A 24,171-nucleotide genomic window follows, 5' to 3' on the forward strand; every position below is an offset into this window, starting at 1 on the left:
TTGTTACCAATCCATTTGGAGACAACTTGTTAAGTGGCAACAGATAACTAACAATTGATAAGATGCCAGATATTTGGTGACTACTAAAATACACTGAAGGTCTTTCACATTCGAAGTGGAAGGAAGAGGATTCATGGGCTGGGTTGGCCAGGGGGCAGAGCTACTGTGAGCACTCCTCTGCATCAGGTGCTATACAGACCTCTGGGCTTTTATTTTCTCAATGTGGAAGTTGGGAGCATCTGGATTGGAAAGTCAGTTTAACCCTTGTAGCAGCCATGATCTCACCCTGCCCCACTGCCCCACTTTACCTCCAGGTTGGAGAGGCCCTTTGCCCATGCACCAGGTAGCTGGGTTTTACGAAGCCATACCATACATACAAGGACCATGGGCTGGGTAATACTGCCGCATTTGTCCCCTGCTATCCCTAGAAGTTAGGAAGAAATGCAGTGGGGTTGAGAGCAACCCTTGGAAATCTGGGATGCTTGTTGTTTCAGCTCTGGTTTTGAAAAAAACAGGAGGGAGATCCACGGGGTGGAAAGCAGGGCAGCCAGGCGTTCTCTCCAATTCTGTGGTTTTAAAAATCCAATCAGAGGATGAAAGCGAGAGACTAAGATTTCTGAAGTTGTAACGAAAAGCCCCGGACACCGTGCGAAGATTAGAGACCCTCAGTCAACAGGAACTGAACCTCCCGGGCTTCCGCAGGGGGCGACCCCAACACATCCCTACTTCCCGCGTTTGCAGGTCCGGGTGGGCGGGGCTGGGGCGTGCCCATCCGAGGGGCGGGGCCGGAGGAGCCCCTGCACCCCCGCCCCCTCCCCCGCGCTCCCCGCCCACTTCCCTGACGCGCGCGGGGAGAGGATCCCGCAAGCTGGCCGCTGTCTCGGGACGATGCCCGCACCCCGTCGCGCCGCGAGCCCGCCCCCGGCCGTCAGCAGGCCCACGGGCCGGTGTGTGTGAGCAGGAGCGGCGGGCGAGGAGCCGCTGCTGGGCCCGCGATGTCACCATTGTTCAGCTGGGTGGCCAAGGTATGCGGCGGCGGGCTAGAGCTACCGTGGGCGGGCGCTCCAACTGCGGGATCGCGGCGCGGGGTGGGGGGAGGCGGACACCAGGCCGTTGGAGCGAGCGCCGAGCCACTTTTCATTCTTTCCTACTCTCAGCCCGCGAGCCAGCCTCCCAGAAGGCGTCGCGCCTGTTTCCCAGGCTGGGGAGACTGAGGCACAGCCCCAGCACCAGGTGTAGTCCCAGACTGTGGGACCGACCTTGCTATCCTGGATCCTCTTTGCTTGGGGCGGCCGGAGTGGGTCGCCGAGGATGTTGCCTGCCTTTTAGGTTTTAAACCTGCTGCTTTCAGAGGACAAGCTCCGAGATCTCTATGTCTAAAAATGTAACTTTCTGTCTGCACAGTTTTATGACTGCAACACTCGCGCTTTCAGAGCCGAGGCCAGAGCACAGTGGCTTAACCTGAAAAAGTTGGCTGAGTTGCCAAGATTCCCTCCAGCCTTGCCTGGGTTCTGTGTGTTTTGACTTTTTGACTGATGGCTTTTCTCCAGCCATGAAAGACGCCCAGTTCCTCTTGTGGGGTCTCAGTCTGTCTGTCTGCCTGTCTGTCTCTGTCTCTGCCTCTCTCTCTGTCTCTCTCTGTCTGTCTTTCTCTGTCTCTGTCTCTGTCTCTTTCTCTCTCTCTCTCTCTCTCTCTCTCTCTCTCTCTCTCTCTCTCTCTCTCTCTCTCTCTCTGTGTGTGTGTGTGTGTGTGTGTCTGTGTGTAGCTTAACTTAAACCTGTTAGCTTGTCTCTAACTCTTTATAGGTAATTAAGTAGGGGTTATAGATCCAGTTATGTGAGACGTTCAGTGTGTGTGTGTGTGTGTTTGTGTGTGGTGTGTTTTCCTAATTACATTTCTCTGAATGTAATGGGGGCAGATGTGGCTTCTTCGCCTTTCATTAGGGTAATAACGTGGAGACGGAAACTAGATAAGTGTTAGTTATGAGATGACACCAAGAAGCATCATTCCAACCCCGAGTCCTCACCAGGATCACTTCCAGAAGCTGTGGTTATACTTTATGTACAAGGTCAAAATTAAATACAACCTAGATGGGAAAGGTTTCCTAGGTTTTTTTTTTTTTTTTTTAAACAAACACACCATTGCTGTGCTTTTACTGAGACATGAATTAGAGCGTCGGTACCAGTATGCATTGACTAAAAGGTGGGGCAGGGCTTTGAGGACAGTTTCTTCATGAATCTTCCTAGGAACACTTGTCTCCCGTCCCCCATACAAACGTACAAAGGACCGTCTCAAGCCTCATCATTTTTAGACTAAACCTGCAGACATTCCCCCAGCCAAGAGCTTTGAGCTTGTCTGATGATTGACTCTTTGCCTCTGGGTATCTGTTGGTGAAAGCTGACCTCAGAAAACCTGCCTGCCCATAAGGAATGTGCCTTGGGCTGTTGCTAGTGTCACAGGATGTTGAGTATATGTGTATATAGCAGTTGACAAATGAAAATGGCAAGTGGCATATAAAAATGTAGGCAGGTTTGCTGTGTCTTAAATTCAACTCATTCCATATGGGTTTGCGTCGTGTATTATTTTTCAGGTCCTGTGGTTTATTCAGAGAGTATGTGTTGGGTACTCTCTGTGTCCCAGGCTGTACTCATGCACTAGAGGTTCATTTTACACAACAGGTTTGTCCTTAAAAATCTGTGCACATTGAAGATTTTCATTTTTGTTTTTCTTTGAGACAAAGTGTCACCATATAGTCTTGAGTGGCCTCAAACTTGTGATCTCTCTGCCTCTGCCTTCTGAAGTATGTGTGTTAGGGGGTGGGGGGCGAGGAGGTTGCACATGTCTCTGTGTGTGTGTGTGTGTGGCAGGGCAGTTGTGTTTATAAACACAAGGAGATCCTCCTGCCTCTTCCTCCTATGTGTTTGGATTAAAGACATACACCACAGTTGGCAGCTCACACCTAGTTTTATAAGGCAAATATTTTAAAATGCTTTAGGAAAGGGATAATTTTTTAAATATGTAATTGAATGCAAATTAATAAACCAAGCGTTTTACATTTTGTCTTTGTCAATAGGCTCTTTTTTTTTTTTTTTTTTTTTTTTTGGTTTTTTGAGACAGGGTTTCTCTGTATAGCCCTGGCTGTCCTGGATCTCACTTTGTAGACCAGGCTGGCCTCGAACTCAGAAATCCGCCTGCCTCTGCCTCCCAAGTGCTGGGATTAAAGGTGTGCGCCACCACGCCCAGAGTCGATAGGCTCTTAACATGTACTTAAGAGTGCATCTGCTGTATTCTAGGCTGTTGTGAAGAGCTGGGGGGGGGGGGGGGAGCGGCAATTCAATGGCAGAGAGGTAGGCCAGTTCCCTGTTTTTGTGGTCTTTCTAATCCAGAGAGACAGAGAAGCAAATGATAACCAAAGTAGTTTTAGTTGGTGATCAGTGCTAGGAACTGAAGTAGAGAAAGAAGTGTGAGGACTGGCTGGGGTGGGGCCCAGCAGCAGGGAGCTGGTGCAGAGAGGACCCTCCAGGTCATGAAGGGGATTGTAGGCAGGCCCTGCTAATGAGAGGTCTAAAGACTAGGCTGGGTGTGGACTTGCTGTTAATTACAGTAGGAGCCATAGATGGTGGAAAGGAGGTTCTGTCCACTGCTGCTTGCTGTGGATAGGGTTTCTTGGGCTGTGCTCTGGGCTGCAGTGTCTCTGTTAGGAGGTGGTGGTGTTAGCCTAGACTTGGGTAGTGAGGAAGGAAGGCCACATTGTTGTTTCTCGGCATTTGAAATGATCTGTCTTGCTGGCTGTGCTCAGTCTGCTTTCCTGGAGCGATTTGTTGTTCAAGAGTACAAGTGTGTCTTGTTCTTTAATCAGTTGCTCCTAACCACAGCCTTCAGGCAAGTCCTGTCCTGGCTCCCAGCCTGTATTTGTTCACTGCAGAAGTGCTCTGTGGGCTGGAGTAGCCCACGTTGGGTGCCAGGGGTCAACTGGACTTGCTCTTCAGGTTAATAGAGCACAGCATGGCCACTTTCAGAGTCCCTTTCCTGGGAGGGGTCCACCTGTCTGCTGCCAATGTTTCTATAGGCAATGTTGCAGTCTTGCTTGAAGTCAGTCCTGTGTTGGTTTGTCCATGAGATATAGCCTTAAAGCACAGGCTCTTTCTTTATATTTATCCATGCTACATTTCATTAGTGGCTGCTTAAGTTTTTTTTTAATTTTTTTTTAGGTATTTTCTATATTTACATTTCCAGTGCTATTCCCTAAAGTCCCCCATACCACCCCCCCAACTTCCCTACCCACCCACTCCCACTTCTTGGCCCTGGCGTTCCCCTGTACTGAGGCATATAAAGTCTGCACGACCAATGGGCCTCTCGCTGACTAGGCTATCTTCTGATCTATATGCAGCTAGAGACACGAGCTCCGGGGGGTACTGGGTAGTTCAAATTGTTGTTCCACCTATAGGGTTGCAGATCCCCCCAGCTCCTTTGGTACTTTCTCTAGCTCCTCCATTGGGGGCCCTGTGATCCATCCAATAGCTAACTGTGAGCATCCACTTTTGTGTTTGCTAGGCCCTGGCATAGTCTCACAAGAGACAGCTATATCAGGGTCCTTTCAGCAAAATCTTGCCAGTGTATGCAATGGTGTCAGCATATGGAGGCTGATTATGGGACGGATCCCCGGGTATGGCAGTCTCTAGATGGTCCATCCTTTCGTCTCAGCTCCAAACTTTGTCTCTGTAACTCCTTCCATGGGTGTTTTGTTCCCAAAACTAAGAAAGGGCAAAGTGTCCACACGTTGATCTTTGTTCTTCTTGAGTTTTATGAGTTTCACAAATTGTATCTTATATCTTGGGTATTCTAAGTATCTGGGCTAATATCCACTTATTAGTGAGTACATATCATGTGAGTTCTTTTGTGATTGGGTTACCTAACTCAGGATGATGCCCTCCAGGATCATCCATTTGCCTAGGAATTTCATAAATTCATTCTTTGTATTAGCTGAGTAATACTCCATTGTATAAATGTACCACATTTCATTGAGAAGAGTGTTGTTCATTTTCCATGTGAATGTTGGCTTTCTATTACTTATGTTGTTATTGAAGATCAGTCTTAGTCCATGGTGGTCTGATAGGATGCATGGGACAATTTCAATATTTTTGTATCTCTTGAGGCCTGTTTTGTGACCAATTATATGGTCAGTTTTGGAGAAGGTACCATGAGGTGCTGAGAAGAAGGTATATCCTTTTGTTTTAGGATAAAATGTTCTGCAGATATCTGTTAGATCCATTTGTTTCATAACTTCTATTAATTTCACTGTGTCCCTGTTTAGTTTCTGTTACCATGATCTGTCCATTGATGAAAGTGGTGTGTTGAAGTCTCCCACTATTATTGTGTGAGGTGCAATGTGTTCTTTGAGCTTTACTAAAGTTTCTTTAATGAATGTTGCTGCCCTTGCATTTAGAGCATAGATATTCAGAATTGAGAGTTCCTCTAGGAGGATTTTACCTTTGATGAGTATGAAGTGTCCCTCCTTGTCTTTTTTGATAATTTTGGGCTGGACGTCGATTTTATTCAATACTGAATGGCTACTCCAGCTTTTTTTTTTTTTTTTTTTTTTTTTTTTTTTTTTTTTTTTGGTTTTTCGAGACAGGGTTTCTCTGTGTAGCCTTGGCTGTCCTGGAACTCACTTTGTAGACCAGGCTGGCCTCGAACTCAGAAATCCGCCTGCCTCTGCCTCCCGAGTGCTGGGATTAAAGGCGTGCGCCACCACGCCCGGCTTACTCCAGCTTTTTTCTTCAGACCATTTGCTTGCAAAATTGTTTTCCAGCCTTTCATTCTGAGGTAGTGTCTGTCTTTTTCCCTGAGATGGGTTTCCTGTAAGCAGCAAAATGTTGGGTCCTGTTTGTGTAGCCAGTCTGTTAGTCTATGTCTTTTTATTGGTGAATTGAGTCCATTGATATTAAGAGATATTAAGGAAAAGTAATTGTTGCTTCCTATTATTTTTGTTGTTAGAGTTGGCATTCTGTTCTTGTGGCTGTCTTCTTTTTGGTTTGTTGAGGGATTATTTTCTTGCTTTTCCTAGGGCGTGGTTTTCGCCCTTGCATTGATTTTTTCCTGCTATTATCCTTTGAAGGGCTAGATAATGTGTGAATTTGGTCTTGTCTTGGAATACTTTGGTTTCTCCATCTATGGTAATTGAAAGTTTGGCTGGCTAGAGTAGCCTGGGTGGCATTTGTGTTCTCTTAGTGTCTGTATAACATCTGTCCAGGCTCTTCTGGCTTTCATAGTCTCTGGTGAGTAGTCTGGTGTAATTCTAACAGTTCTGCCTTTATATGTTACTTGACATTTTTCCCCTTACTGTTTTTAATATTCTATCTTTATTTAGTGCTTTTGTTGTTCTGATTATTATGTATCAGGAGGAATTTCTTTTTTGGTCCAGTCTATTTGGAGTTCTGTAGGCTTCTTGAATGTTCATGGGCATCTCTTTCTTTAGGTTTGGGAAGTTTTCTTCTATCATTTTGTTGAATATATTTGCTGGCCCTTTAAGTTGAAAATCTTCATTTCCATCTACTATTATTCGTAGGTTTGGTCTTCTCATTGTGTCCTGGATTTCCTGGATGTTTTGAGTTAGGATCTTTTTGCATTTTCCATTTTCTTTGATTGTTGTGCTGATGTTCTCTATGGAATCTTCTTCACCTGAGATTCTCTCTTCCATGTCTTGTATTCTGTTGCTGATGCTCCCATCTATGGTTCCAGATTTCTCACTTTGGGTTTTCTTTATTGTGTCTACTTCTCTTTGTCGGTCTAGTATTGTTTTGATCATTTCCATCACCTGTTTGGTTGTGTTTTCCTGTTTTTCTTTAAGGACTTGTAACTCTGTAGCAGTGTTCTCCTGTATTTCTTTAAGTGAGTTGTTAAAGTCCTTCTTGATGTCCTCCACCATCATCATGAGATATGCTTTTAAATCCGGGTCTAGCTTTTCGGGTGTGTTGGGGGTGCCAACGCATCAGTGCTGGGTTCTGATGATGGTGAGTGGTCTTGGTTTCTATTAGTAAGATTTTTACGTTTGCCTTTCACCATCTGGTAATCTCTGGAGTTAGTTGTTATAGTTGTCTCTGGTTAGAGATTGTTCCTCTCATGAGTCTGTTAGCCTCTATCAGCAGACCTGGGAAACAGGCTCTCTCCTCTTGAGTTTCAGTGGTCAGAGCACTCTCTGCAGGCACACTCTCCTCTTACAGGGAAGGTGCACAGATATGTGGTGTTCGGACCTCCCTCCTGGCCGAAGATGAAGCCTGAAACAAGACCTGTCTCAGAAGCTGTGTTGCTCCGGCCTGTCACAGAAGCTGTTAGCTTCTGTAGTCCACACTCTCACCTGCACAGACTAGTCTCGGAGGGATCTGGGAACCAAGTTGGCTCCTCCAGGTGCTCCAGCAAAGCCCTCCCGGGCAGGGCAGACCCCTCTCCTCTGGCAGGGAAGATGCCGGGATGTCTGGAGCCTGAAACGGGGTCTGTCTCAGAAGCTGTCCTCTAGGGACCTTGGAGGTGTCTGCTGACTCCGCGCCCAAAGTGACCCGGTGCTGGCTCCGACCAGAAGGGCTGCTTAAGTTTAATAAAGAGCGAAGAACTCCTTAATAGTAGTCAAGCCATCCCTTGAACTTGGGAAATGTGCTGCCTCTGCTAAGCACAGCTAGAGTAAGCCATGCTTAGGTACACCTGTGGGGGAGACTTTATCTCTGCCTGTAGTGATGTAGATTGTCTTGGGCTAATAACTCAAGCATAGGCTGTTCTTATGAAGAGAGAATGAAGAAATGCCGGAGAGGAAGACAGTCTCCAGCAGAATATAGCCCAGAGCAGGCTTCATCATGACAACAAGGTTAATCATACTCTGTTCCTTGTATGAGTTCACTAACTCATCTTAGACTGTGTGACTTACCCTAGTATTCCCCTTCTGTCAAAACCCTTCCATCCTAATCATTCATTGGGTGAGTAGAGAATAATGGGAAGGGTGGGGCAGGGCTCGGTTTGTCAGAATTGCCCAGGGAAAGCCTGGAATATGTATGGTGTGGGGACTGCAGTCTCTTGTAGGTGGGGGACACTGGACATCAGCTCAGGTGAGACTGGATAGGTGACCTGTAAAATGTGGCCTCCTTCAGAAAAGCTTTTATCCCAGGACAGTGGGGATCCTGTAGAGACCATAGCTTATCTTCCCTCAGATTGTAAGCTGTTGGTCCATTGTGTGAGGCGCCTTGTGTTGTAGTTATTAAATATTGTAGCTCTTCGGCTAGTCTGAAATCACTGTGAAAACCAGCATGGGGGGCTTTATCCCAGTGTGTATAAGTCACATGGGTATCCCAGGTAATGTGGCTGTGGTTTTCTTGGTCTCAATGGGAATACTTCTAATGAGTGACTGGGTGATGTGGCTGGTCTGGGGACTGCACTGTGAGAAACAAGGCTCTCATTTTCTTTAAAACATATGCCATGCCAGGCAGTGGTGGCACATGCCTTTAATCCAGCACTTGGGAGGCAGAGGTAGGCGAATTTCTTCCCTCAACAGCCACGACCCTGTGTGACCATGGTGTGAGGAATAACACCGTGTCAGAAATTTGGCTTCTGTTTTAAGATGGTGTTCACAGAGCAGAGTGAAGAATAGTTGGTCACATTTTCCCCCAAACTATAGGGAAAGCTAGAAGTCGAAGCCTTTCTGTTATTTTTTCCATTTTAACCTACAGTGTTTACCTGTAGCACACTGGAGCATTTTCAGGTATCTCTGTGAATTGAAGTGAATTGTTATATTTTCCATTTTATACATGTAAGGTAGAAAAACTAAAAGGTGCCATTCTTGTGCCATATATGTTAAAGGGCATCTGCAGGGTCCATGGAGACAAAGCAAGCAGGACGTGATCTCCAGTACAACATCTGTGGTGAGATGGAGACTCGCAGGGAGTTGATGGGAAAGCATTCTAGAGCGAGAGTTTCTTGCCTGACTCTCAGATGTGAACCACAACCAAACAGCAGACTCTTGAAGGGAGGTTGCAAAGATTCCAGCTGTCAGGGATTACACATGAGGCTGACAGTTGAAAATGCACAAAATCCTGCCAATTCTGTGTTGGATTAAGTTATGTACCAGGACTAACTGGACAATGAAGTGTAAATTGTTAAATTGTTACTTGTAACATTTGGAACAAGGTGTAATGTGTTTGCATTGATGAATTTATAGCACATGGAAGCCAATTTTGGTACTATAACTAATAAATACTTGAGTTTTGTTCACAATTTACTTTCTTCAGGAATTACATTTTGTCCTTTTAAGTGAGAGACTTTAGTTATAGCTTTCCATTTCGGCTGACTTTGGGATGGCAGGGATGGCTTTGGTCATACATATACTTATAACACACACACACACACACACCATGGTTCAATGGGAGATGAATGGTGGGTTATGGCACTGGGAGGCACAACTTAACATTGTTGATCATATACCCTAGGTTCTCTGCACAGGTGCAGAATAAAACTTTGAGAATGTCAGTACAAAGCAAAATGTTCAGTAAAGCAAGCAGGGAAGTTAAGTAAAACGATGGTGTTTCAGAAAACTGGAGTATTCTCTTCAGAAGACATGAAGAGATATCAAGAGAATCAGATCTTGGGGGTTTTTAAATAGCACTTTAATGGGCTAAAGTTAATGGAATCAGGGAATTATTTTTGAGTATTGTTGGTTGCATGATGGGGGAAGTTCTAGGAATGGAAGGCTTTTCTGTCTCCAAACATGTTTTTCCCAGATATATCTTAAGTCAGATGCATGATGTGAGCAGACAGTTTTGTAAAGCTAAGGACATGGAGATGTCATTATAAATACAACAAAGGACCTTATTGCTAAGACCTCTGGAGATTTTAGTCAGCCATGTTGTTCCTAGCTAGTTTTGAGTTGTCTTGCTGTACAGGGAGTATGTGGTTGTATCAGCCTCCAGGTTCCTTGCTCCTTGCCCCCCAGCCCTTGAGTCTATCCAGCCTTCTTTTGTCAGATTCTTTCCTGGGGTAATTCTCTCCTGGACTCCTTCAGTTCAGTGGTCATTAATCTGGGCTCAGAGGATAAGAGGTTGGGTACATGCAGTTGGATGGGGAAAACAGTATATTACATCTCTATTTTCATCAACTTCCAACTAAAATCTACATTATTCTTTTGATTGTTAATGAACTTAGTAAGATTCATTAGCAGCTCCTGTAATCGTATTAACAAAACCACAGTACTATGATCTACTCTCAACATTTTTTTTTGTATGCGGTGTATGTGTAGGCCAGAGGTCAATGCATCTTCTATGTCTTTCTACTTTGTGTTTTTGAGACAGTTTATCTCTGAGCCTGGAGCTCATCAGTTGGCTAGACTAACTTGCCAGGGAGTTCTAGGATTCCCCCTGTCTACATATATATTTCCATCTTCACCCAGCGCTGGGGTGAAAGGAGTTCACTGCCATGTCCAATTTTGCTAAGACACTGGATAGAGACTCAGTCTTCCTGCTTGGGTGGCAAGCACTTTACTACCTGAGCCACCCCCTGAGCACTGTATGCACTGCAGGCTGAGTCCCACAGCACTGTATGCACTGCAGGGCTGAGTCCCACAGCACTGTATGCACTGCAGGGCTGAATCCCACAGCACTGTATGCACTGCAGGGCTGAGTCCTACAGCACTGTATGCACTGCAGGGCTGAGTCCTACAGCACTGTATGCACTGCAGGGCTGAATTCCACAGTACTGTATGCCCTACAGGGCTGAGTCCTACAGCACTGTATGCACTGCAGGGCTCAGTCCTACAGCACTGTATGCCCCTCAGGGCCCAGTCCCACAGCACTATATCCACTGCACGGCCATTTGTAAGCCCCAGGATTCCCTTCTAACCACTACCATCAGGTTCACTCCCACCTATTCTGTATTCAGTGAATTGCTAGTGGCACATGCTGTTCAGAAAATTCTTTTCTTATATTTTCCCGTTTAACAAAGATGCATCTGGGGAGGAGCCAGATGGAAGAAATAAATAGACCAAGGTTTCCATTAGGGAAGAGACTGTTCTGTCCCACGTGCCTGGGTTCCCACGCCCTTTGGATGTGCCATCTCTGTGTTCACCAAATGGGGAGCCTCTGGAACCATTGTTTTGGGGGAAATTTTTGTAGGTTATATTAATAAAGTGTTACTAGTTCATTAATTAACTTGGCTGCAACCTTTGCCCAGTTAAGAGGTTATGATGGAACCAAATTTCTTTCCTTCCTTCCTTCCTTCCTTCCTTCCTTCCTTCCTTCCTTCCTCCCTCCCTCCCTCCCTCCCTCCCTCCCTCCCTCCCTCCCTCCCTCCCTCTCTCTCTCTCTCTCTCTCTCTCTCTCTCTCTCTCTCTCTCTCTCTTTCTTTCTTTCTTTGTTTCTTTCTAAAAAGGAACTATTTATTATAGGTTCTAGGACAGAAGATAAAATATTTATTGGGTTTATACAAAACTTTACCAATAACTCTGTTATGGTTTTACACCTTTAGTGAACCTGTGGAGCTGTTACAGGTGATGGATGTTTAGCCAGATCTACTCCTAGTAGATATGCATGTAAACAGAACCAAATTTTTAAACCTCATATCATTCTATTAGCTCTGGCTCTCTGGGGACCCACCCTGAGTCACTTATTAGCATAAATGTAGGTATGGGCAAGTGTCATATTATGAGTAACTAAGGACTTACCACTTGCCACTCAGCAAGTCCCAAGAATTCTGTATCGTGAACCTCTTGCCTGGAGCCAGTGCCATCCCTCACTCTGTATTCTGTTATCTTGAGTCCTTGCCTGGAGCCACTGCCGTCCCTCACTCTGTTAGCATTTTCACCCTGTACTACAGATGATACATTTTTGAAAATGCTCTGTGCATCATTATTTTGAGTGATATTAATTACAGTAGAATGTGACTCACCAGTGAGTATTGTTAAATATGGCAACAAAATGTTGTATCAAAATTATTTTTATTAGAATATCAAATTCCTCCTATTCCCTAGGCTACCATTTTTTATATACTGTAAAACTTAATTTTGAGAAGAGATAGGCTTCACCAGTCTTTGAAAAAAATAAAACTCAAGACTCAGTTTTTGTTTTTTGTGAGTTGTGTGTGTGTGTAGAAAATTACCTTGAGATATAGGCAGTGAGCCACATGGAGGAAAGAAGCCCTGTTACCTGTTTGTGGGCTTGGATTGTGGTTGATGTTCCAGGGCTTCTCTTCTCTGTGAAGATGCATTAAATGTGGATCGTCTTTGGGGGTGTGGTCGCATATGCCTCTGGTCTCTCTCAGCACTCAAAAGGCAGAGGCAGGAGGATCTCTGTGAGTTTGAGGCCAGCCTGATCTACAGAGGAAGTTCCAGGACAGCCAGGGCTACACAGAGAAACCCTGTCTTCACCTCTACCTCCTCCAGCCCCCCCTTTTTAAAGGATGGATTATTGAAAAATGACAATGATTTTGTTTGTTTCTTTCTTGGTTCTTGAGAATTCTCATGGCCCATGGTGCCCACCTTGGTCAGTTATTCTCCTGTGGTCAGTCTTCTCCCTGTGTAGTCAGACTTGGTAGCTCTGTCGCTGACAGTTTGCCCACGTCTGTGAAATGTGGTTGGAACTCAATGCACACTGTGGCTGGGGACCCACCTTGCAGTGTGGCTGCTTTTGCCCCATTCATCCTTGGCTTAAGTCTCAAATAAATTGATTGGCTTAGCCTTGCACAGAGGAGACGTTCCTGTGATGGAAAAGCCTCACCTTAGGGTCTGATAAGGGACAAGTGATAAAGACCTGGACCCAGCTGACACTAGGAAATGGCACAAGGGATGAGTCTCTTCTGAAGATGCAGATGCTAGGGCCCTGCCTCCCAACAGACAGCCCCCTTTAGACTCTGGCAACAGACATAAGGGTTTAGGAACACTGACCATTCTGGTGCACAGCCAACTTTGAGTTAAGATTTGGTGTATTCAGTGGGAGGGATTAGACTGAGGACCCATGTTTTGTCCAGGTTATATTCAGCAAGCTAAAGAGTTCTAACAGCACTAGTGCTGCCAACCAGTGTCCCAACTTGTCAGATTGTTTTAGAAACTGTAGAGACTAATTTATTAACTTTGTGTGCTCTGTGTGTGTATGTGGTATATATAATGTATTTATATGTGCTGTGTTCATGGTGTGTACATGTGGTATATGTGTGTGTATGTATGTATGTAAGTTGGTATCATGTGTTTTTCTCTATTAACTCTCCTCCTTATTTTTTGAGACAAGGTCTCTTCACTTCAAACCTGGACCTTCTTAATTTGGCTAGGCAGGACAGCCAGTCAGGCCCAGTCATAGGCACATGCTGCCATACCTGCTGTTTGCACAGGAGTTGGGGATCTGAACTCAGGTGTGATTGTATAGTGAGCACTTTACCACTAAATTGCCTCCCCTGGCCCACACTTAACTTTACTGAGTCACCTGTAGCCACAGTTTGTTTTTTGTTGTTGTTGTTTTTTGTTTTGGTTTTGGTTTTTTTCGAGACAGGGCTTCTCTGGGTAGCCCTGGCTGTCCTGGAACTCACTTTGTAGACCAGGCTGGCCTCGAATTCAGAAATCCGCCTGCTGCTGCCTCCCAAGTGCTGGGATTAAAGGCGTGCACCATCATCTCCCGGCTGTAGCCACATATTTACCTCATAAATGGTACATTTTACTCTTCTTTTTCATAACTCCGACTTCTTAGGAGACAGCCATTAAAGTGTTTCTCATCTCTCGTTTATAAGTTTGAGGGTCAGTGTTGGCGTGGTGGACAGTTACCGAGAACTTCCCTGACATTTTTTTTTTTAATGACTCTGGGTTTTCTGTTTGTACAAACATATTCTGCATCTTCCTGGGATGTAGAAGCTACTGATAGAATTTGCTATTTCAAAAGTAGGAACACTGTGTACTGTTTCTCTTTCACATGTGACAGAAGACACAGGTGTTGGGGATAGAAAGATAAGGCAGCTATAAATGAGGGTACATGGCTCTGGGTTGGGGTGCACTCATTATCATTATCCCTGCCACATGCTTCTGGCCAGCCAGTGAGCTTGCTTAGACTCATTTGGGAGACGGACTGAGTCCTTTGGTTAATGCTAAGCACTGAGGTACTGATTGACCTGGGGAAGCCGGGACAGACAGGATGGCCCTAACATCGGATCACTCTCTGTGCTATGTAGCAGTTAGCTTTGTGTTCTGGTATCTAGCTAGAGATAACATATGTGCATCTTATTTCCCTGGCTGGGAGCCCCGTAGGGTCACAGGGAGTCGCTGGAGGAGGTGTATTGAGGCCTTTGTAGTTGGGTTTCATAGTGTGAGCAGGAACTAGTGCACAAGGTGAACGGTCATGTTTGTTATGTATGGAGAGTGGTAGCTGGTTTTGGTTTTCCCTGTTAAATAATATATTGAGAACTGAGAAGATGCTGTCAGGAGTTTTGTTTGAAATTAAAGACATAGAGGGTGTGGTGAGGGAGAACTTGATTTAATGTAGATTCTCCCTTATGATCAACAAACAATCACTAAACTAATTCTTACTATCAGCAGACTATGTTTCTATTACTTTTTTTTAACAATATGAAACATTTCCTCTGAGGGACAAAGCTTTATTTCCTGTCTCCTTTTTTGCAGTTTCAAAGTGGTTTCCCTGTTATGTAATTGGGAAAGTCATTATTGTTTTATATAGAGACAGTAATGGCTTTTTTTTTTTTCTAAACCAACTTTTAGCTGTGCTTATTTTATGCTGGATTCATTTCAGTGTTGTAAGTTTTTGTTTCTTCTGGGGTGTCTTTGTCTCTTCCTTCTGTGCAGCCTCCTCTTCTACTTTTGGAGCAGTTTATTCTTTCCAGGGAGGACCATCTCTGTGGCAGGGCAACTCATGTGTGGGTTACTCTGTCCCTGGGCTCTGAGTTCATTGGAGTGTCTCAGGTGCCTGTTCACCTCAAGTAAATCCTTAAGGCCAACAGTACTTACTTAGGCATGTACAGCAGAAATTCGGCAACCCTGTACCAGCCCCACTGAGCCCACCTATATCATCCCACTGGAATGACACATTGCTTCTTTAAAGTGACTTTGTTCAGTTACTTGCTGGCTTTTTGGACATACATACCCTTCATAGCCTGGGTAGTTTTGTGGGTGTTCATAAAGTGAACACAGAGGTTTGAACCTCTTGACTTTCAGGATTTTGTAGGGTTTTTTGGCTAAGAGAGGAGGGAACCATCCTCACTGGTCACTGCAGGCCGTGTACAGGAAGCAGACGCTGGAGACTTTAGATTTTTAAGGAGTTGTTAAATAGTTATATGTTAACAGCCAGCAAACCGGTAAATGCAAAATAAAAGTGCCTTTTCTTTATTCTAAAGATGATTTCAGAAGTGCCTTCCTAAATCTTTGTGAATAAAATTACAGTTACAGTGTGCTTATAATCCCTTAAAATCCCCAAATCCTTCCAAAGCCGACCCAAGTGCTTGAATAGGGGCTTTATTTACAGACGTATCGCTGATTCTTGAATATCGTTTTCCTTCTCTATGAATTAGTACTGACTTGTGCCTGCACCAAAACCTGCCTTTACTGTGCAGCCATTAGTATGAGGATCCTCTACACCTAAACAGGCCTGCTTCGTTAATTTGGGACAATTGATCTTAATTTCCTAACATTTTTGTCGTGGTTCCCATAGTATCAGAAACTCCAACCAAACCCAAATCCTTGTTAGATTTATTTATTCCAGGGAAACATTCTCAGCTCCTTTCCTCGGCTCTGTTAGTTGGATTTGCTTTATCGGCTTATCTGCAAACAGGAATGACGTAGCTCTTAGCCCTCTGACTGAACTAGGCAAGATTTTCATTAAAAGTACCAGATCTTATCAGAGGGAATAATTCTCCAGTTCATTTGCCCCAAAAAGGTCTTTGTTTGTTTTGGCAGGAGTCATTGTCACGTGATATATATGTTCCTATAGCCCATACAGGCTGGTTTTTGGTTGTGTTTATTGTGGGCTTAATATAGACAACCCTCCTTTTACGTATCTGTGAGCTTCAAGCTCCAACCGGCCTACTTTCATGTGACTGGTCTCCCTGCCTTTAAGACATCTTCACTTCATCCTTGCCTTGCCTCCGTCCTGCCTCACTGTCTGCTCTTCTCTAGTCCCTTCAGTCTTCCAGGGCCCCTTTGTTCCCTTCTGTTGCACCCCTCCCTGCACCCCACCTCCAGCTCCCCTCAACCCCTTCTCCTGCAGGAGCTGGTCTACTTTACTCCCATTGTACATGTACCTTCCTGGTGTTGAGTGGCAGGAGGCTTGAGAGTAAATTGATGTCTAAATAGTGAGGCCCACCAGAGCAAGGAGAGATGGGCCTTGGTCTTTGAGTGAAGTCTCTCTGTCTTTTATTCTAATCAAAGCACTGGAGAAATCTGTAGTTAGGAAAACAGTGGCAGCCTGAACTCTGACCAGGGTGTGGTGTGCTCCTCAGCTCCTTCTGACCCCGGAATGAAGGGGTCACTTGAGTGCCTTGGTCTGTATCTGTTCCATTCATTGCTGAGTTGCTGTTAGTTCATATGGCTTCATACACTTTCCCCCTCTTTGAAACATGATGAAAAACATCATTGCACTCTTGAGGTATTGGAAGGTGTAATGTATGGAAAAATTGGATATTTTTGCAGACTTCAGAAGATAGAATAAGCTGCATTTTTCTGCTCAGAAAGAACAGTTAATTGGGAAATATGTGACTCCTATAAAATAGTCTCACACCATCACTAAGAAAGTGGTAACACTTCCAAAGTATAAGTCGGCAATTCTGATTTGAAGGAGCACCATTTTTACCGTGCAGAACTAACTTTTCCCTAGGAAATCTTGGGTGTTTCTGATCCTGTAAGCCTCTCTTCCCCAGAGAGAAGCCATGGCTTTTGTTTTTTGCTTTGATCCTGTGAGTCATTAGCAACGTTGTGGCTGTAGCTTAGACTTCCTGCTGTTTCTTTTCTCTGTAATATCTTCTCTCCATAGCTGTTTCTAGGCTGCCACACGATGTACACAGTGATTTGCAGTATGGAATGAGCTATAGGAGGAGCATGTAAAGTCCTCATGCAGACAGGATTACCAGGCAAAACCTCGGCCTTGGACTGTCAAGATGGCTCAGCTGGTGTGGACACCTGCTGACAAAGCTAAGGGCTTGAGTTCTGTCCCTGGGTCACATGATGGAGAGAAAGAACTGAGGCCACAGGTTGTCTTCTGACCTCCACATGCACACCAAAGAATGTACCCAGCGCCCCCTGCACTTGCACCCTATTTTAAAATCTAGCCATTTGTTTGTTTGTTTGCTTTTGAGGCAGTCTCTCTGTGTACTCCTGGTTGTTCTGGCACCCTATGTAGATGAGGCTGGCCTAAAAGTTACAGAGACCCACCTGTGTCTCTCTCCACAGTGCTGGGATTAAAGGCCTCTGCCACTGTGACCAGCAAAAAATACAGCTTTTAAATATTTAAATCTGTGTTTCAGGAATCTTTTTTTTTTTTAAAAAGATTGTGTGTGTGTGTTTCCTACACATATGCTTGTGTACTTCATGCATGCAGTACCCAAGGAGACCAGAAGAGAGTTATATATAGATGGTGGTCAGCCACCATGATGCTGCTGGGAATTGAACCCTGGTTTTCTGAAAGAGCATAAGTGTAAGAGCATTACCTGCTGAGCCAACTCTCCAGACTTGGAATCATATTTTAAAAATATATCTCTGAAGATAACTTTGACTCTTCAGCGGGTCTTTGTGTCACAGAATACAAGCTTGCTTTCAAATGAACTGGAATCATCTTTCTTTACAGTGCACACTGGTTGGAATTTTTACCTGAATTGGAAAAAGGGATTGGAATTTTCTGGTTAGGATGTTAAATAAACAGGGGCCTATAGGTGTTTGGGCATCAACCGGAAGCCTTAGACATAGAAAAATGGGAAATACTGGTCCAAATATATGTCCAGTCAAAGCAGAAACTGGCCCGGCAGTCAGAAAATTAAGCCCATGCCAACAAGTCCAGGGTTCTTGCAAACCATGATGCAAGTGCTGTGGCTGCTGGTCACTTGGCTCGGGTTGATTCCTGTGCTGTCGCACCCCTCTTATATCTGAAGCTGCTGAGGAGAACCTAGCATAAGTGGACAAGATGGAGTGGCAGGGATGCTGAAGGGTGGGAGAGCCTCTCCTCTGAGATGTTTACATTGGGAAAGCAAAGCTGTTTGTGAGAAGCCTCAGTGGTTTACTGTGGCAGTAGGCATGGGTTCTCTGTCATTTTATCAATCCACATTAGGAAATACAGGATCAAGTCATAACTTGTTAGTTGCCAAGGAAAAGAACATTGGTGCTGTAATTTCAGTAAGTGTAAGAGCCTTTCGCCTCACCACATACTGAGGAAGGCTTTTCTAAGGACATTAGACTCTTCAGAGTGAACTAGTATGTTTAGGTAACTGTATCAGAGACAAAGCCCAGTGGAGATGCCTTGAGGACCTTAGGGGTTACAATGCAAGCCAGCCCTGGGGCTGGTCATTTAACCTTAGAGAGTAATGTGATCTGAGCCAGTACAGCCCAGCCCCTCTGTCAGCCAGGGTTCCCTGCTCTGGAAGCTGTGATTCTGAGTTGTGACCTTGGTATTTGGTCCCACTGCTGCCAGGTGTCTCTAACCACACCCTCTTTTGCACAGGTGCCTGAGATCATCATCTCCATCCAACAGGCCTGGAAGATTGCCTGCCAGGAAGAGCTGTGTTACCCTCCGAGTTCGACACACCTTCGCCAAAAAGTTGGAGATGCTCTTCTGTGGCCCGGTGACCGTGGCTCACAAGAAGGCCCCACCCGCACTGATCGAGGAGTGTATCCAGGAGTTCAACCATGTGAGCTGCGGTCGCAGAATGGACTGGGAAGAGCCCACCTGGCAGGCATCAGCGCCTGGCCCCAGGCCCATGCGCAAATCCTTCTCACAGCCTGGACTTCGCTCGCTGGCCTTCAGGAAGGAGTTCCAGGACGCTAGCCTCCGCAGTAGCACCTTTAGCTCCTTTGACAATGACATCGAGAACCACCTCATCGGTGGGCACAAAGTGGTTCAGCCCACAGACATGGAAGAGAACCGAACTACACTGTCGGTGTCCTGGAAAGGCATTCTCTTGTGCCCCAGTGCCATGGCTATGACCTGGAAGCATCTCAGGAGAGAAACTTGAGGATACCTGCTGTTGCTGTAGTGCTTAGACCCTATGACCCAATAGTGTTATCCCCATTATTTCCCTTGCAAAACCTTTTATGTGAGTGCTTCAGGAGCTATGCACAAGAGAGTTTACTGCAGCCTCCATCCTAAAAGCTGGAAAATGGAGTAAATTATACTCAGTAGCAGGGCCAGAAACAGGTTTGTTATACAATGCACTCAGACTGTACTCTGGCTGAAGGGAGTCAGCCAGAAGCATTTGTGAGCAAGAATAAATATTTAAAACAATATTGGGAGAAGAAAGATAATTGCAGAAAGACTTCTGTGGTGTGGTATGGCAGTGTGTATGTGTGTGTGTGTGTTATTTAAATTGAGATTTCACATATGAGAGAAAAAGTGACATTTGTTCTTCTAAGCCTGGCTTATTCAGTTACCATGTTTATCTCTAGTTCCATACATTTCCTTCAGATGGCATAATTTTGTTTGTTTATGTGGCCGAATGAAACTCTGTTGTATGCCTGCACCACATTTGCTTTATTCATTCATTTGTTGCTGGGCATCTAAGGTGATTCTCTTCCTTGCTAATTTGACCAGCACTGCAGTAAACATGGATGTGAAGGTGGCTCTGTGTATGCTGGCTTAGAATCCTGAGAGTACACAGCCAAGAGTGGCCAACGTGGGTCACATGGCAGTTCTCTTTCTAGAGTTTTGAAGAATCTTCATGTTGATGTTGATAGTGTCCACATTAATAGTGTCCACATTAATAGTGGCCACACCAATAGTGGCATCTATTCCTTAGCTGGTTATCTACATGTGAGGCAGCATATGTTTTATGAATAGGTGTAAATAAAATACAAAATATGAATTAATATAAGCACCAAATTCAAGAGAGTGCTTGCCACGGTGGGTGGTACTTGTGGCCTGGAGATTCCGAGTAAAGAGTAAAGGTTTCCACTAGGGGCAGAAAGAAGCCAGAACGTAGGTAGCAGCCATGTTAAGTGACAGACTAGAGTAGACACTCTGCTTGGTGTTGAAATGACTATTCATTCATTTAAAGGTCATGGCATATCTGGGAAGACAGTTCCATCTACAGGTGGGGGACCTCAGAGGGGCAGCAGGGAGTGCACTGGCTGTGCCACACAGCTGGGGACCTGACAGTGAGTTCCAGAGCACCCTGCTCCTCTCACCCCTCAATGTCTGTGGGTGCTAACTTGGCCAGACTTAAGTATGGCAGAGGTATTTGTGTTAGTCTCTATACTTTCTGTGTGCTTGACTACTGCAGAGAGTGTGCTGGTATTAGAGGGATAGAGAATCTGTTTGCTTGTCTTTCCTTTCTAGCAGACAAAGCCGTCAGTGAAGGTCCGTGTGAGCAGGGGGGTGCTCAGATTGGGGTGTAACTTCTTGGAAACATACTTCCTTGCAAACAGGGGGCATCACATATTCAGTGCCTGTGGGGTTCCATCATGCTCTGGCTCAATGTTAGCATCGCTGAGAAAAAGCAGACTGCTTTCATAGGAGAAAGACCGGAAGAGTGAGAGGAAAAAGCAGAGAGATTATAAAAAGCTATAGGAAGGATGGATTCAGTGGATAAATTTAATTTTTAACTTAGTCTCTCAAATGCTCCCCTCGGTAAGATACTGCTTTATTTTAAAAGGTTGTCAAAGTAGGTTTTGTGCCAGATCCTATGTTCGGTGTTTGCCATATTCCCATCTGTTTTAGTCTTGTAGCACAGTGATCTGATTAGATTATGGTACTCCCAGTTTACTAGGGAAGAAATCTAGGCTCAGTTAGAAAACAAGGCCACAGTTAGGACATCGCAGGTTTCTGATTCAGTAGCCTGAGCCAGCTGGCTGATTAGGTCTGAGCACATTTTCTCATTTTATCTGGGGGAGTCGAATGTGCACGAAACTTGCAGGCATGTTGCTAAGCAGCACATGGGACCCCAGGCTTTCAAGAGGATGGGCCCCACAGGCCATTCCCTCCTGTGCACCAAAGGGTAGAAATTTTAATGGACTTAACTTTTCTTTGTTTTTCTTTTCTAGACACTACAGGTGGCAGCAGAGCATATTGGGAGTGAACTGCCACCCAGTGCTGGCTGGTTCAGGTTAGATTCGCTGAAGAACAGAGCAAAGAGGTCCTTAACAGAATCCCTAGAGAGCATTCTGTCCCAGGTAAGTGGGTGGCATCCTTTCTTCTCACTGATGTCGAATCATTTTTAAATCAGAGTCAACTCTATTTTATGTTTCATCAGACTTAAAGCAATTATTATCTAGATGTTATTTATTTATTGAAGTAGTGTCACGCTATTTAGCATACCCTGACTTCACACTCCCAATCTGAGTGCCTAGGGCTCCCAAGGGCTGGGAACTGACACTCTTTTTTTTGTCTATCCCATGGGATTTCCTGCTCCCAAGAGTGTTATTATTTATACAGTTCCTATAAAGAACATGGATTATGTATGCCAGATGTAGGTCCTATTTCCCTGATGTCCCTAAGGACAACTTCAAAAACTATCCTGTCAGCTCCTTTCTTTGGGTATTTGGAACTCCCTAGAAGCAGATTCATGAAATATTTGGCCCATGGGCCAAATCCTATGAGCCTCTTTGTTTTCATAAATAAAACTTACTTTATTTACACAGTGTCATTCATTCAGTTACCTGTTATCTAAGGCTACATTTGTACACAATTGAATACTTGTCACAGAGGCCACACGACTTGCAGATGGTAAGATGTTTATGATATACTTGCTCTCAAGACCAAAAAATGTGCCAATGTAGGGCTCTCTAAGAAGATCCAAGTACCCTGAGCGTCACCTGGAAATCCTTAGGAAAGCTTCCTCCTACCCTATGAGTGTGAACAGCCTTATGTTTCTTCTAACAAATCAAAACTTGATTTTATGTTAAAGACTCACATCTCTGGAGCTTACCCTATTTTGTTATAGCTCTTCCAGATGTTAGGGCATGTTCCCTCTGAAACATAAACTTTAGTCAGTTAAAGATGACTTCGTGAAATGCTATTGCTGAGATTTTTCTAAGCATCCTTAGAGATAATTCAAAACAATCCAATTATAAACCAAGACTGAAAGGGCTTGCCTTTGAGAGTTCCCAGAGGGATGCAGGTTGATTGAGTGACATCCAGGTGGCCGGTTACGATCGCCCATGACTCAGGAAGGAGCTATTGAGTATGCTTTGGGGATCATGATAGATGTAGTAGGCCTTCCTGCTGTCTGTTGTCCCCAGCAAATGACTGATCCACGGGGCTCTGTGGATCATCTAGGTTGGTATGATTCTTAAAATGATGACTGAAACGTGATGGTTAGTGCAGGGTTATGCTGAGCTGTGCTTGTCAATGAGTTTATTTTCCGGGCTTATTTAACAAGGCCAGGCTGCTTCCAGATGGTGATGACTTTGGGGCTGTGGCTCAACTGCCTTTTCTTTTCATAGGGTAATAAAGCCAGAGGTCTGCAGGACCATTCCTCCAGTGTGGATCTGGACAGCTCCCCTTCTAGTACACTAAGTAACACCAGCAAAGTAAGCATGTTTCTCTTTCAGTGGTGCCCTGAAGATGCAGCCCATGTTGACTCTACACAGCTATCAGGACAAAAAAGCCCGTGCCCCTCTAGTCATAAAACACTTAGTGCTTCCAGACTTCTCTACAAGTAGAGGGCAAGCTGTGTGAAAAGTTTTAAATAAAAAGGCCAATAACTATTGCTATAAACAGAGAATCTAGATCATATTTTTAGACAGATGAGACCTAATCTGTAACAACCATGGGCTTCTTATCCAAAGTAGATTTTGTAGTAATGAAAGATCGAGAGACCTTCAAAGGTGGGAGGGGGTTGTGAATTCAGGGAATTGTGCAGCAGAAATTCCTGAGACTGTGGCCTGTAGCTGATCCCATGACTGTGAGAAAACATGATTGTTTTGTTTAAATAAGCAGCCAAACCTTGCCCCATGGTCCTCCGCAGAACACAGGTATGATGCGTTGCCTGACCGTCTTCTGTGGTGACACACCTGCTTGTCCCCTTGCTTTCTATCTTGTTCCAGGGGCATTTACACATGACTGGACCTGGTTTATTTAACCCTATGACTGCCAGTCAGGAGGCAGCCTTCCTCCATATTGTCAGCATGCTCTGATGTAAGAATGAGGAAGCTTGTGAGCCCCAGCCTCTCACCAAAGCTCTGTCCTAGACTTGGAGTTTTCAAAGGCTTCAGATCCTCGCCAACAATAAGAAAGACATTTAACATTTGACATAGTTTGCAAATACACATAGCCCTCCCACACAAAATGAAAATGAGTTAAAATGGAAGTGCTCTCTGGATAATGGGCTGTTATTCTGCTCATTTATTTTTAAAATGCTCCTGGCAAGCCACTAAATTGATATTACTACCTACTGGTGTGTGTAGTGTGTGGTTTGAGACTCATTCCTTTAGATGAACTTGATTCAGACTTTAAGCTGCCTCTGTGCTTGACTTGTTCTGGCTGGGATCTCAAGGCTGACACCACTAGGCAGCAAGGATGTATCGCTGCTCCTGCTGCTTTTGTAGACTGGCATTGTGCCGGAAGACCTGGAAGTCAGTCTTCTCCATGTAGCTTTCTAAGTTAAGGCACAGCAGGCCACATCGTCATCCAGCCTTCACAGGACACACACTGATCATACCTCCCTGTTCAAGTGTGCAAATGTTGTATGCTCCTAGTTACCTATTGTAAAAAGATGGCTGGGTCCATAGGTGAGAAGGGACAGTTGAACAAGAAAACCCCACATGAGGGGGAGTGTGACAAGAGCTGCTGACAACAGATACTGGTGGCTTAGACCTCAGAGGAGTGAGGGGAAGAGGTTTGGTTTGGTAGTAGAAAGCTTGGAGAAGGGAAGGTACTGATGCTACGAATTAAATCCTGTGGAACGCCTGGGCATTGTGCCATGGAAGTAGCCAGGGAGTCGGGATTCCAGATACCTTAGTGTTGATTATGAAGTTCTTAAGACTCCCATCCTTTGTTTTTATGTGTCCCCTC

At 44.8% G+C, this 24,171-nt stretch overlaps 1 long non-coding RNA gene across 1 annotated transcript; it reads left to right on the top strand.

Moving 5' to 3' along the window:
- Positions 1-893: 893 nt before the first annotated feature.
- Positions 894-21,323, top strand: LOC110288116 (uncharacterized). The gene is made up of 3 exons (XR_015045463.1): positions 894-1,025; positions 18,667-19,359; positions 21,201-21,323. It is a non-coding gene; the product is annotated as an uncharacterized LOC110288116 (long non-coding RNA).
- Positions 21,324-24,171: the final 2,848 nt, after the last annotated feature.

The sequence above is a fragment of the Mus caroli genome, unplaced genomic scaffold (assembly GCF_978045245.1).
Source record: "Mus caroli unplaced genomic scaffold, Mus_caroli_1 scaffold_2, whole genome shotgun sequence".
Lineage (NCBI taxonomy): Eukaryota > Metazoa > Chordata > Mammalia > Rodentia > Muridae > Mus > Mus caroli.